At 35.3% G+C, this 15,796-nt stretch overlaps 1 pseudogene; it reads right to left on the bottom strand.

Annotated features, from left to right (window-relative positions):
* LOC129495471 (ubiquitin carboxyl-terminal hydrolase 49-like) overlaps positions 1 to 12,777 on the bottom strand; it is an 81,201-nt pseudogene extending 68,424 nt beyond the window's left edge.
* Positions 12,778 to 15,796: the final 3,019 nt, after the last annotated feature.

A 15,796-nucleotide genomic window follows, 5' to 3' on the forward strand; every position in this document is an offset into this window, starting at 1 on the left:
GTTCCTTCCTCCATTTCCTCTCACAGACATGGATGGATGCCAGATGGGCATCACGACCTGAAGGTTTTGCTGACCATTTCTGCCTCCTCCCGCATTTATTTTTCTCAGACATCCTTCCTGATCCCCAGCAATCCTGCAAGCCACTTGCCCTCCTCTCTCATCTCCGCATCTGCTACCTGGAGAACATAACAGGTGCAACCTGGCACAACACTGGGCAAATAATAAGGCCTTGATGGCCTTTGTGGGCTGCATAAGTCCGAACCACTGAAGCCACAGTTAAGAAAAATGCAAAGGAGGGAAAAGAAAATTCACAGAAGAAATATGGTTGACCTTAGTAGGAATCAAAATAATGTGACTTTGAGACAACCAACTTAGTGAAACTGCAGTGAAACCCCACTGCTGCCTTCCTGGTGTGGAGGAGGGAGCTAAGCTCTCACACATGTAGCTGTTCTTCCCAGAAATACAGTTGTGCTTTTCACACCACACAGTATGATTCAGCCACGCAGATTCAACCGCAGGCTCAGAAATGCAGCAGATAAGCATCTCACAGGACAGTGAATGGGATTCCGCTGCCTCTGGGTCTCTGTCTCCGTCCCTCTGGATCCTTGTGTCCGGCTGTCTTTCTGCCCCTCTCTCTCTCTCTCTCTCACTGTATCTCCACCACTCTCTCAATTTTTTCCCAGGCATTCTGCCTTTAGGCCTGCAATTTAAAACCAAAAAAAAAAAAAAAAAAACCAAAAACAAAAAACAAAGAAACAAAAGATTTTGATAACTGGACTAAAAGGCAAAAACTATTTAACTTCACATTTCCTTCAAGTTCATTTAAACAGTGTCCTTAATTTGAAAGTTCTCAGAAGAGTCTATGTAGCCGAATCTTCTATGTAGAGAACTCTGAAGGCAATGTGTCCAGAGAGTGTTCCAGGGTGAGGAGCATCCAAGGCAGCAACCTGAAGCAGGTAATGAGTCTTTCTGAGAATTCTTATAGATTTGGTAGAAAAAAAAAATCTGACTTTAAAATAAGAAGGCTTTAATTTAGAAAACTCAGATCTATTATTTAAATAATCATATGACTCTTTGAGTCTCAGGTTTCCCCCACTTAAAAGAAGTCAAGGAAAAGAATATCTACCTCACAGAAAGGTTATGAGCTCAAGTGAGACAATCTGATAGAATGTAAAGTGTGATAAATGTCAGTAGAAGATGATAGATATGAGAGTTTCCACTCAATTGAAAAGTTGCCCCTTCAAAGCAATATTGTCAGATCAGTTTTCAGGTTTCTTCCTTTCCTTTATTTTTAATTACGTAATTCAGTGATTGTATAATAAAATATGAAGGTGGATGCCCTGCAGAGTTTAATAAAGCAATTTGGTTTTTCGTGTCTTTAATTTTTTTTTTCAAATATGATGGAGCTAGTCCTGCAGTTTAAAAACAAAATAAGAGGAAGAAACATAAACTGTTTAAAAATATAATATTTATTTAAGAGAGAGAGAGCACAGAGGGAGAAGCAGACTCCTTGTAGGGCAGGGAGCCTGACACGGAGCTCGATCCCAGGACCCTGAGATCATGACCAGAGTTGAAGGGAGATGCTTAACTGACAGAGCCACCCAGGTGCCCTCAACAGTAAACTTTTGTATACTGAAAAGAGAAAATATTTAACATTAAATTTCTAAAATGTTTTCAGTATGAGAAGATATTGCTATCCTTTAAAGTAAAAAAACAAAGCAATATATAGTCTTTACTGGATGTTTTTTAAACACTCAAAATAATTTTGAGAGGCAAACCTATGTCACTGACTCCCGTAGTTTATATATAATAGATCACGTTTATCATGTGATCCATATAAGCCACTGACTCCTGTGGTTTATATATGATATATCAGATTTATTATAAATGTGTATGCTACTATGCAAATTAGTACACATCCTAGGCCATTTTAAAACATTAAGGTGATTTACATCATAACAGTCCAATATTTCTGTATGGACTCTTAAAAAATTGAGACTTTTTAATTTTAAATGATTATAAAATTAAATATGGATTTGGAATTAGCCTTTGTAAAATATTGCTGCTACTGGTATAATTTAATTGAGATCAATTGTTTATCAGACATGGAAAACAGGATAATAGCCTGTAAAATTTATCTAATTTAAATTTATATTAGGTTTGAGCTACTTTCCACTCATGCACTGTGGAGTGTGTGTGTGTGTGTGTGTGTGTGTGTGTGTGTGTGTGTGTGTTTTGGCAAATGTAGGAGGTGTTCTGTGAGAATATTTTTGTCTTCTTCAGCTTAGGCTGCTATAACGAAATACTAAAGACTCTGTGGCATTTATTGCTCACAGTTCTGAAGGGTAGGAAATCCAAGATTGAGGTGCTAGCAGATCAAATTCTTGTCCCGGTCTGTAGGTAGCCACCTTGCCAGGTCCTCACAAGGCAGAGAATTCTGGCTCAGGTGTTTCCTTATGCAAATACTCCACCCTCACGACCTAAGTATCTCCCCTAAGGCTCCATCTCCATACACCGTCTCATGGGGGCAAAATTTCAATATGTGGATTTAGGGGGGACACAATTCAGTCCACAACAATATATTCATTTACTATTTGAAAAAAAAAACCAGGTAAGTGAATGATCACGGATTCTGTCTAAATTTATTATTTACAATTCCACATAAGGGTCAGGTGATATGAAATATTACCATAAAATATATTCGAATTAGGATTTTTTTAACTGAAAAGCTGTTAGGGTCATATTAATAATGTTTATAACAGATTGAACATTGGGACTATGAATGTGTCTGTTACTTGAATATAAAAATGTGTTTTTGTGCTCAGTATTTTTCAAAAGAGAAATAGGTGCTTACTTTTTCAGAGAGCAATAGGTCTCTTGTATAGTTTCTTTTTATTAAATTATATATTTCATTTTAGCCAAAATCTGTGCTATGCTAGTATTTTCCAGAAAGATAATACTTTTCTGTTGAGACTTTTTAGGTTTATAGTAATGTATTATACTTTCCCTGCAAAGTCCTGAATGCTTTGAGTATTTTTACTTTCCTAATGTTTAAAATGAAAAATGATTTCAAAATTGATTCCCCATGAAAAAAAATTATTTTCCTTTCTCAATATGACTTATTTCATTTAGCATAATATCCTCTAGGTCTGTCTTTACATTCTCAAATGGGAAGATGTCTTTTATGGCTGTGTAATATTCCACTGTGTCTGTTTCTCTCTCCTTCCCTCCCTCCCTCTCTACCTATGTTTGCGTGTGTGTATTTTGTGTGTGTGCATGCCTGTGGCCACGTCTTCTTTATCCATTCATCTCTTGACGGACACTTCAGCTGTTGTAAATAACGCTGCTATAAATATAATGGTGCATATTTCTTTTTGAAGAATTGTTTTAGTTTTATTTGGATAAATACCAATAGCAGAATTATTGGATCATATGGTATTCTATTTTTAGTTTTCTAAGGACTCTACATACTTTTTTCCACAATGGCTATACCAATTGATATTCCCACCAAGAGTGCACGAGGGTTCCTTTTTTTTCTACATTCTTGTCAATGCCTGTTAGCTCTTGTGTTTTTTATTTTAGTCATTCTTACTAAAGTAAAATGATATTTCATCGTGATTTTGGTTTGCATTTCCTGATGGCTTGTGACATATAGTCATCTGTTGGCCATCTTATGTTTTTCCTACGTTTATTTTACAAAAATGTCCTCTGCCCATTTTTAATTAGATTACTTTTTGGTGTTGAGTTGTATAAGTTTTGTATACATGTCAGGTATTAACCCTTTAGTGGATATATCATTTGCAAAGATTTTTCTTCCATTCAGTAGGTTGCTTTCTTAATGAGTCAGAATGAGAAAGAGAAATACCATATGATTTCACTTGTATGTTCAATCTAAAAAACAAAATAAATGGATAAACAAACAGCAGAATCATGGATAAACAAACAGTAGAATCATATTTATAAGTACAGAGAACAAACTTATGGTTGCCAGAGAGGAGGTGATTAGAGGATGGGCAAAATGAGTGAAAGGAGAGTAGGAGATACAGATTTTCACATAGAATGAATAAGTCACAGGGAAAAGAGGCACTGCAGAAAAAATGCAATCAGTGATAGCCATGTAGAAACAATTTAACAGGGCAGTGTAACAGGGCTACACTTGTGGTGAACATAGCATCCTGTATAAACTTGGCAAATCACTAAGTTCTACCCTTGAAACTAATGTAACATTGTGTGTCAACTATAACAAAAATTAGTTAAAAACTTTTTTAAAACTGAAAAAATTCAAAATCATTTTCCAAGGCCTTTCATACATTTAGTGAAATTCTCATACATACTCTTCACTTTTCTCTTTCATTTTCACTATTTATTTACTTTCTTTTAAAGGTTTTCTTTATGTTTGTGACACAGAGAGCACAAGGAAGGGGAGCTGCAGAGCCGGAGGGACAGGCTGACTCCCCGTTGAGCAGGGAGCTTTTCAGGGCTGGATCCCAGGACCCCAGGATCATGTCCTGAGCTGAAGGCAGACACTTAACCGACTGACCCACCTGGACGCCTCTCATTCTTATAATTTAGGTTTAAATTTGTATCAAAGTAATATATGTATATAATACTAAAAGTCAAATAGTACTGTAAGTCTTACACAGAAAAAAAGATAGTAGTCTCACCTATGCCCTTCTTCCTCTATTACTGACTCAAAAAAGCATTTATAGAAAAAGTCTATAATCATAAGAAACACTATCATAAAATATTATTTGACATTCTCTAGAATTTTACATTTTTTCTTTTTTTGTCAAAGTACTTGTTTGACATTCTCATTAATATTCACATTAAGCCAGTCTTATTTTTCCTGTCAATGCTAGAATCGTAAATAAAACTTAGAATCTGTACTTTTTTATTTAAGCATAATTGACACACAATGTTACATTTATTTCACATGCACGACTTAGTGATTTGCCAAGTTTATACATGATGTATGGTCACCACAAGTGTAGCTACCATCTGCCCTGCAATACATCACTATTACAATATCATTGACTGTATTCTTTATGCAGTGCCTCTTATTCATGTGACTTATTCATTCCATAACTGGAAACCTCTATCGCCCAGTCCCCTTTCACTCACTTTGCCTAGCCCTGACCACTCCAGGCAACCATCAGTTTGTTCTCTGTATTTATAGGTCTGATTCTGCTTTTTAATTTTAAGTTCCTAATTAAAATCACATATTCTAAGATCACTTTCTTAACATAAGTGCTACTTTGTGATAAGGAACTCCTTTTGTTACTTAAACTAAAAAAACTCAAGTAATGCTATCTGTGTCTTTTATCAATGTTGTTAATCCATAAAATGTATGTCTATCTTATCATGTTATTTCTTTGTTTACCTGAGAAATAAATGGTCAAATCAGCAACTTAACTATTTTGAAATCATTGTTACATAAGACATTTGAAGGATGCATTCTAAATAAAAATTCCACCCCTGAAGTTGAAGAAAAGCCTAAACGTAACACCTAAATAGTTTATGAACAAGTTCTGCCAAATGTTCAAAGAACAGATAATTCCCATCTTATACAAAGTATTCAAGAGCAAACAATGGAAAAATACCCAAATCATTTCCTGAGACCTAAATAACCATGGTATTGTGCCAGAAAATGAGAGCAAAAGAAAAAAAAAAAAACACCACCCTACAATTCAATATTAGCAATAAGCATAGATGTACACTCATATTTTACCAAAATATATAAAAAATATACTAAAAAGAAAACACTCCATGATCAAGTAGGATTTAGCTCTGTAATCCAAGATAGTTCAAATCAGACAAATATAGTATTGTAATTTTCTACATTAATAACAGAAAAAAATGATCATTTTAGGTACAACAAACAACACATTCAAAAATATTTAATATATTTCACATCCAAGAAGGATTATTTAGGCAACATGGCAAAATAAGAAATTTTAAAATTGAATGAAAGAATAAAAGTTTGTGAATATTTGAATAGGACAATAGATGAAGTTATGTTTTTCCAAACACTAAAAAATATGTATACTTGAATCTGTATGAATTAAATACTAATTGAATTGTTGTGATGTTGAAGTAGAAATAAACAATAGAAAGGTATATAGGCTAAAAACTGAATTATGAGAATATGTTGGAATCATTAAAATTGCATTTGGTTGCATTTGACAGAAAACTCAGCTAACGCAAGATTAAATGGATTATGGTTAATATTTCAGCACTGAAAGCAGTGATTTAGTGATGCCATCAGAGACTTGCCTATTTTAATTCTTCTGTTCCACCATTCTTTCTTGTACATCTTTGTCACGCATTGCTTCGAGATGTTTCACCTTTAAATTTACATTCCTATTCTAAGCAGGAAGATCATGGCAGGGCAAAAGCCAAAGGGGGCCCTGCTAGTTTGATCCAGAGTTAAACCTTTTGTGGAAACCCCCTTTCAGTAACTTCTGCAAACATCTTCCTGGCAAGAACTGAATCATGTGACCGTCTAGCAGCAGAGGAATCCAGGGAAGTAAATGGATAAGCCTTCCAACATCTACAGAAAATGAAGCAAAGTGCAAAAGAGATTATAGTCAGCTTTTGTGTGGCCAACCATCTGGCAAAGTTGGTAAAGTCTGGCCTTCAAATTAATGGGAGAATACTAAAAATGTGGCATTTATATAATCATCTATTCATATGTAAACATAAGGTTAGAGTCACTCATCACTCCATTTAAAAATAATCCAGATGGATTTAAAGGTTCACAAAACTAAAGTATGAAAATTTAGAAGGAAAATATTGGTGTGTTTATAAGTTTAGGCTAAACAGATCTTCTAAAACAAAACATAAAATCCATAAAAGATAAAAAAATAATAGTTTATTGCTTCAAATTTTAAAGTTGCTCTATAAAAATATATTATAAATAAATTTTAAAGTAAAATGACAGATCAGGAGAAATTATTTACACATATATATCAAAGAATTTGTATGCAAAATACTTTCCAAACCCTGTCTATCTTTATGCAAAAACAATGTACTAAAGAAATAGGCTAAAGAATTGAATAATTGATTCGCTAACACATTGCTAAGAAACCCAGAAAAAGATACTCAATCTCAGCAATAATCAATAAAATGCAAAGTAAATAATAGGACATATTTTTTTTCTCAGCTTCCAGATTGGGGATACTAAGAAGCTTGAAGATCAGAATTTGTTATGAAGATGTGGTAAATGCTGATGAAATTCTTAAATGTTACATATTACATATATTTTAATGGGAAATTTATCCTAGCCTAGTAAAGGTTTCCTAAACAAAATATTATTCACATATCACACAAAGATCCAAAAATTACAAAATGCCATATTCATTTAGGAAAAAAATGCTTGCACAGACACAAAAGATGTTTACAATGATGTACATTGCATGATTGTTTAAGGCAGCAAAAGTTGTGAATTACCTGAATTTCTACCAAGGGGGGGTAGACATATCTAAAATATATGAAATTCTGTGTAGGAATAGGAAAGATCTCTAGCAAATGATATTTGTTGAGTGAAAATAAGCAAGAAGCAATGCAATACCATTTCTATTTAAAAATTAAAATATGTCAAATCACATGTAGATAGATAGGTGATTGATAGATACAGAAATATCTGTCATTGTGTCTGCATGTGTTTGCAAAGATTTGGAAAGTTATAATTCAACATGTTAAGAGTGGCTCTTTCCAGGGCAAACACTGAGCTTGGGGTAGGTGATCATGCCTCATTGCAATCACTGAATTTTTGTTCAATGATAATATCTCTACTTGCATAAAGGAGATTAGAAGACACATAAAAGAAACTGGTATGATCACAACGTAATTTTTAAGTCAGTACTTCTTCTGGCACTTTAATTTTGATAGAGAGAAAGGTGAATACCATTTCCGATGTACATTTCCACATTTGCAGACTCACCACTGCAGAGCTAGGAGATCAAAGTCCCAGCACATGAGCAGAAAGGCAAACGTGCTGCAGATATTAAACAAAATGACTTTGTTCTTAATACAAGGCTACCTCAAAACCAGAGAGGCAAGGAGATTTCTACTTGTATAACAAAAAATAAGAACTCTTCGTCTTCGCATCACAAATGTTCATATGCAATGAGAATGAAAAACATAAGGGCCCATGACTTGGATCATGGACCTACAGAATCAAGGCTATTCCAGAAATGAGGTCACTGTACAAAGCTGTTGTAACATATGTTTTACTGAACTGACGTGGACACATGGAAATTGTAATATTACCCAAGGGCAACTTCAGTTGGTGTATCTCAGTGCATCTAGGAACAAGGAAAGAAAATCATGTGTGAAGGTTTCCTAGAATTGTTAAAAGGGTGGAAACAATTTTTAAAATCCTGTTAAATTCCACCTGACATTGTGAATGTGGGAATAGCAAAATGCGTTAACTGCCAGCACTGAATAAAATTTAAATGTCGTTACCGTACATTTGAGTGCTGTTAGTGTATAATTCTGAAAGCAGAATTTTGTAGCACTTCCTTAATTGCTCTAAGTTGATGTTAGGAAGGTTAATTTTTTTTCAAACTTATCCACAACACAAGCAAAACTAGAGAATACATCCACATAGTTAAAACTGCTTGAAGCTTCAGAACAGGTCATAAAATTATGAAAAATTTGAAGAGATGTCTACAAATGTTTAAAAGATCTGTTCCTAGGGTTAAAGTTGGACAAGTCCACAACACCTTCTGGAGGTGTAGTATTTGTGTGGTATTTGATAGCATTTTGTTGATTGACTGACTGGAGTATAAAGATTGGCTTTGTTTCTGCCATCTTGTAGCCATACTTGACCCAAATAAGTTGTTATTTAGAAAGAAGAAAAGCCACAAAGGTTGTAAACATAGGAAAAGATGTATCACAGTATATTGGTGCACAAGAATCTCCCAGTAGCTCTTGCAGTTCTATAGAGGTGGACTAGGATTTCATGTCTGGCTGAGCAGTCATTCTCAAAAGTTAGCTTCCTCATCTTGCATTCTCCGGCTGCCTCCAGCCAAATCATTTTGCACAATCTGCTATGTCGTTCTGTAGAGAATGTTTTTTGTTCAGCCATCTTGGGATTGCTCGAAGGAATCGGCAGGGGAGCCTTAGAACACCTTCCAAATGTGACGAGACATCAGACATCATAGTTCTTCACAGTGAATTCGCATAAGGGAATTAACTACTTCTTGAGATTTTTAAAATCTGTGTGCAGCTTAATCACCTGTAGACATTCGAATAATCATCAAGAAATGTGTCCATGATGTAGTCTCAAGTATAACTAAAACATTTTCTATAGAGTGGAAAATTTGTTCTCTGAGGCAGTAGTTGGTGTCATAGGCTGCATGTACAGTGTAATTAGGACCTATTTCCAATCTTGGCAGTGATGTCTCTCTCAATGGCATTTGGCCCCATTTCCTCATGAGATTATTCACTGGTTCTACCAGTAGGCTAGAAGGCCAAAGCTCCCATCTCAATATTTATTCATACTAAGTTCATATTGGTTTTGTTTTTCCTTCATCCTCTCTTCTAGAACTTTTTACTGCCAAGGTTAAGGTAATGAGTATGCTGGAAAATATGTCACTCTTTTGAAATTACAATGTATGAAGTCTATACTGGTTGGAGAATAAACCTATCTTTCCTTCCTTCCTTCCTTCCTTCCTTCCTTCCTTCCTTCCTTCCATCCATCCTTCTCTCCCTTCTTCCCTCCTTCCTTCCTTTCTTTCTTCCTCACTTCCTCTCTTTCTCCCTCCCTCCCTTATTTCCTGTTCATCTCAAGCACGAATGTTGTTCCTAATGGGCCTCCTGAAAGACATGGTGGTTGTCATTGTCAATGCACATGATAATGACCATCTTTAATATTTTCTTTGTATGGTTCATTTCAAACTGCTTAGACAAAGATGTATCCTAAAAAAAGGTGGGGGCTTTAGTAGCTTATATAAGCTAGAATGTTTATTACTGTGCTTTTTAATAATCTGACAGATATAATAAGAACGAATCCATAAGTGAGGAAGAACAATGACTGCTTAGCCAAAAGAAAAAAAATCAGTGAATATACAACTAGATGTAGCATTGACTTTGTCTTGGGGTACTATTAGCAATGAAGGCAATAATTAAAGTGGGATTTGTTTATATAAAAATTAAACTACTACTTTTCTTACATGGAATTTGGTAGGAATTTAATCAAAGCTGTACAAATATATATCCTACCTGAAAGAAAAAATCGTCTGATAAGATATTAGTCACACTTATGATGATGAGAATAATGAGAACCAAACAGGGTACACACATGGAATAGGTGCATTGTCAACACAGTCTGCTTCTTAACTAATTAGTAAATCAGCCCAAAGTGGCACATCAGCTTCAAATGAGTCTCATAGCTATTTCTCTTGGCCTTCCTGCATAATTAATCAAATTCATGATAACTAGGAAAATATTAGAACATTAATCTATATAGAAAAATAATTTGGTGCTGGCTTTTCCTATTTTTATGTTGTGCCATAGTGTTGAAAGCAAAGATTCTGTAACTTGAAAAAACACGCTTGGCATGTGGGGAGACTGAGAGTCACATTTGATGTTTATATTCCTGTCGTACATAAGACTGAGGCTCACACTGAAGAAGTGAGTGGACTGGACATGCAGAGCTTTCTCTGTCACAGGCACTGAGCAGGCCATTTTGGCAAATATACTCATGAGCATGTAGGCTTCCAACACATTTCATGTGTCAAAGTGAGGCTACTGAATACACTTGGGAAGCTACAAAAATTGTTTCTGTTCAAATTTCATCAAGCATCCAAATCATATCTCTTTTTAAGTAACTGAAATATCAAAAGTAGGAAATGAAAATGGTGTTATCTACTGACCGGTAAATACAGAGCAGAGAAAAACTGTCAGATAAATAATATCTCTTCTCTCACAAAAGTAATAATAACATTCCATCTTTATTCTGGTTTAACTCTATGTGCCTATGTTTGCATTAACAAAACATATGGCAGGGGTTCCTTAATCTATAGAGAAAAGAAGAAAAAGAAAGAACAAAGGTTCCTTCTACATTTCCTTTTCTCTCATTTTCTCGGACTTACTCCGAAGTCCTTTCTTTCATTTAATCATGGCATAGTCGTTCATTGAATCCCTGCCACTAAGAAATGTCTTGAATAGACCCTGAGTAGACAAAGCTTTAGGAGGCACAGCGTATCTTTATTCAGATCAAATCAAGCTGTCTGAGTCAACCCTGCAAATCTCTAAGCACTTCTTAGAACTGAATACATAGCAATTGTCCATTGCCTATCTAAGTTGTTCTTGGAGCCTATAATTTCAAATGGCATTCAGAAAAATATCACCAGGTAAGCTGGCAAAGCAGTTTTATTGGATATGGAAATCAATACCTTCTTGTTTCACTCTTTCTGACCCAGAACAGTACCTGTTACTTGTGCAGCAGCACATCTTGGGGCAGGCCAGATTACAGTAAAACAGCAAATGATCCACATATGTGTTTTGGAAATCATTCATTTGCATGCAGCAGAAAAGCCAAAGAAAACTCATTTAAAACCTAAAGATCATTTATTCTTTCTCATAACTGGAAAGATGACCATGTTCTTAAACACAATTTGGTCCAGGATTTAGACATTCTCAGAACCCATGTCATGAATTAGTTTTCTCATGCATGATTTACCCAGGACATTTAAATGGCGTTCACTGCCCTAGACTTTTCCTGAAGGGTGCATACTCTTTGAAGATTCACAATGTACTTACTGACAAGACCACTGCAGAACTAATTGCAGTCCAATGACAACAAGATACTCACATTCTTTTGAATCAGAATAATCCCAAATGACATGAACAGATGTGGGAGGGTCGGTCCCCAAAGGAAATTAGGTCATGTCACCAAGAAAGATGAGAAGTGGATTTTGAGTAGCAATCAATACATGTCTCTATCAAAAAGGGATACGTGTTAGTTCTTTTACTTGAACGCACTGCACACTGTCATCTATTTATCTGGTTGTGTATCCTTTCTGGTAGTTACAGGATATCCTAGAATGCAATCTGTTTGAGGGCAGAGATCATGTCTCAACTGTATCTCTCTCTTCTTTGACCATGGTGCTTGATCATGAGTGAGAGGGAAATGGTTATTTATTAAATGAACAGGTGGATGGGTGAAAAAATGAATGAATGAACAAGAATAACATGGACAGAGCTTAGACAGGGATTCTGTAATAAATAGGGAACCATGGGAGGATTAAACCTGCATTTATGAAGATAGTACAACCCATCCAGTCGGGCTTTGCTTAGGCCAACTATGTTCCTCCAAACACATCCTCCAAAGGCAGCATAAACTCTTAAGGATCTCAGACCAATTGCTCTCTCTAGCAATGGCCCTAGTGTTTTAGGGAAATATAAGGGAAAATTGAAATTGTTTAGTCACAGAATATTTGTAGAGTTTATTGACCTTATGACACACCCTGTGGCACTGGAGTCAGTTAAATACTGGACTAAATCTCTCTGACAGATATTAGCTGTCACAAAAAGTAATAAAATCTCAAATTCTTATAATTTCCCCAATAATTCCCCATCGTAACACCTTCCATCATCTCTGCATAAAGACATACCTCTGATGGTGTGTTAGAGGTGGAAGGGATGGGAGCTAATGAGAAAAACATAGAAAACTACCTTCTTGTCAATTTTCACCTTTTTCCCTGAGGTAGTGCTATTCTTATTTCTCTGATGATCTCCTTCTCGTTTTTTATATCCCAGTTTAGCCATTTCCAGACTCCTTGGCAGCTGATGACAAACCCCTGAAATCCTACCTAATCCTACCTAACTTAGGTATGTACCATATTGAGAGAAATATATACTCTTCCTTTCTCACATCTATAGCCTTGTTAAAGCCTTGTTGACAGGGATTCTGTAACCTGGCTGTAATAAAAAATTTTTTAAAAGAAAGAAACATGGCTATTCTAAACAATTAGCTGGCAATTAAAAAAAAAGAAAAACTATTTTAGAACTGTCAAAAACGTCTCTCTTTTTATCAGAAAATTGATTTTGAGTAATTTTTCTGGAGTTCTTAGAATTTTTTGTAATTATTTTCAGCCCTATGTGCAATTATTTATAACAGAACTCAATGTACAAACTTAGCACCCAGCGACTCAGTAACTATTTTGAATTTTTAGATATGTAGCAAGAACTTTGTCATAGATCACCTCCTTCTTTGATGAATATAAACATGATCATATGTTCCTGTCTCTATTGGGAAGTATACAGCATTTTCTTTTATATTGTATCCCAACCCTAGCTCTTTGCCCTATGTCCAGGCACCCAAACTGATCATGAGAAAGGGACTCTGAGATGTTTTTTAAAATATTTATTTATTTATTTGAGAGAGAGAGAGAGAACACACGGGGGGAGGGGCAGAGGAAGAGGGACAAGCAGACTCCCCAGTGAGCAGGAAGCCTGATGTGAAACTCCATACCAGGACCCCAGGATCGTGTTCTGAGTTGAAGGCAGACCCTCAACCACTGAGCCACCCAGGTGGCCCTCTGAGATGTCTTTTAAATCACAGTTGCTGGCCAAGAACTTGCTGTAGCCTACTTAGGAAGTCCAAGATCTTTGTAGCTTATAAATTGCTAATATTTTACCTGTATTTTTTATATTAACATATCTAAGATTGCCATATTTCTGAAATTTTGTTTCAGAATTGCAATTTTAGAGAATAGCAGTGACTGTAGAAAAATCTGTATAGCCAGTTAGCAATTGATTTGACAAAAGAACTTTGTTTACATTTCAAGGATCAACTCTCAATTTCATGCTTAAAATCAGGCGATTTCTAAACATACTGTGATATCTAGATAAATCATTTATTCAAGTTTATGATAGCCTCTGTAATCATTTTTCCTTCAGAACATTCACATCAAATTGCTTTGCTGACACAGCATTTTCCAAAGTTAACACTAGTGCTAAATGTTCTTATTTGCCCATATTTGAAAGTCAATGTGTGTGCATTATTTTTAACAATCTCTATAGCCAATTTTTGAATCAAAATTGATCTGACAGTATTGTTGATAGCAAAAGAAAACAGTCAAGCAGATGAGGAGGGTTCCGCTGTTCATATTGCCAATAAGCTGTCATTTATTTTTCACTTGTACTAGGTTAGCAGAAAGAACTGAGAGGTACCACATTTCCTCTCATTTGCTACATCTAGCATAATGCCAAGTAAATTGTGATATTCAATAAATGTCCATAGGATACATGAAAAAGGTCTGAATGAAAGAAACATGTAGTTTATAAACCTTCATGATGTTCCTACTCTACAGATACGAGAAGAAGCTCTCACAACATTATTCTCAATCCTTTGTTTGCATCTCAAAATTCTGAAGCTAGGTCAAATGATCAGTGTTTTCCACAAAAACTCCAGGAGATGAACTTTGAGAAACAATGACCTATAAACAAAATTATATGGTTAGAAATATTTAGTGGTCTAGAAATCTTCACATGCCATGTGAGTTACAATCAGACTGGACTGCTTTAGATCAAGATCCTAGCTCATTAATTCTGGGAACAAATGTTGACATCCATTGTAGATTAGCGGCCCCCTATGACTGGTTCCTACATTTAATGACCCCTTTTATAAAAATAAACCTAGTAATATAGAATGACCACCATAGAGGACAACCATATGCAGCTTTTTAGAGGTTGAATCAAAATTATACATGGAATAATCCAAAAAGAGGACTTAGTGTTACTTTGACTCAATACCCATCCCCCCTCTTAACTCAGAAATTGATGAGACTATTTGCCAGACAAAAACTAATGAGAAGTCTCTGAGCTGAGCTGTTTGAAGACAGCCTCTTCTTTATAACATTACGATCCCTTTTCAGGGCCTGATGCTATTTGTGTCATGCATCATCTGTATTGAATTGATCTTTTTCACATATCAGGACTGTTGGCATGAATTGCACAAAATTCTGAGTTTCTTCATTATTATTCAAATGTCATACTTTTAAGTTCAAAGTCTCCCTGACTTGTGTTTCTAATGTTCTACTTTCCCATTTGCACAGATATGGTCAATTTTCTTCTTTAGTGCCTTCTTGGTTTTGTTATAACATGCACTGGCAATGTGCCAACGCTTCTAATTCAGTCATTCCACTCTGACTGCAACATCTCCAAGTGTTCTGTCTCCCCAGGGTTGACAACAACAGAAATGGTTGTGGGTACCCTGGCTCTGGTGGGAAGGAATAACTAACAGCTTGAGTATGATTTAGACAAAGGTCCTTCTCACGTAGAAATACAGAAATCTGGGGCATCTCCTAAGTCAAATATCATCATTCATACTTACTGAATATAGCAGTTTTACCATTATATTATGTTTTGCTCCAGCTTGACAAAAATACTTTTCCAACTTAAAAGGGCTCTAATGAGAAAACAGAATCCACGGTTGAATTCATTTTCACCACAAAGCCAAAGTCTGGAGTGATGTATAAGCTTATTATAAATAAATTTTATTTATCTAAAGAAAATTAAAAGAAACAACAATCTGAGGTGACTTCTTTTGACAAGATTGGAGGTGTGTCTGTGCGTGTATGTGTGCATCTGTGTAATTGGATTTATGCTAGGAGGCTGAAGAAAGATTGAGGCTTTAAAGAAATTATTAAAAATGAGAAAAGAAAAATGTGGTTTTTTCTTCCTAAACATATTGGTTATCTTGAGCATTATGATCACTACAATGTATACACTATTTTAATTAAATGTTTTCATTTATCAGTTGGATGATAAATAATCCTTTGAA

The sequence above is a fragment of the Nyctereutes procyonoides genome, unplaced genomic scaffold (genome assembly GCF_905146905.1).
Source record: "Nyctereutes procyonoides isolate TBG_1078 unplaced genomic scaffold, NYPRO_anot_genome, whole genome shotgun sequence".
In the NCBI taxonomy this organism is placed as follows: Eukaryota; Metazoa; Chordata; class Mammalia; order Carnivora; family Canidae; genus Nyctereutes; species Nyctereutes procyonoides.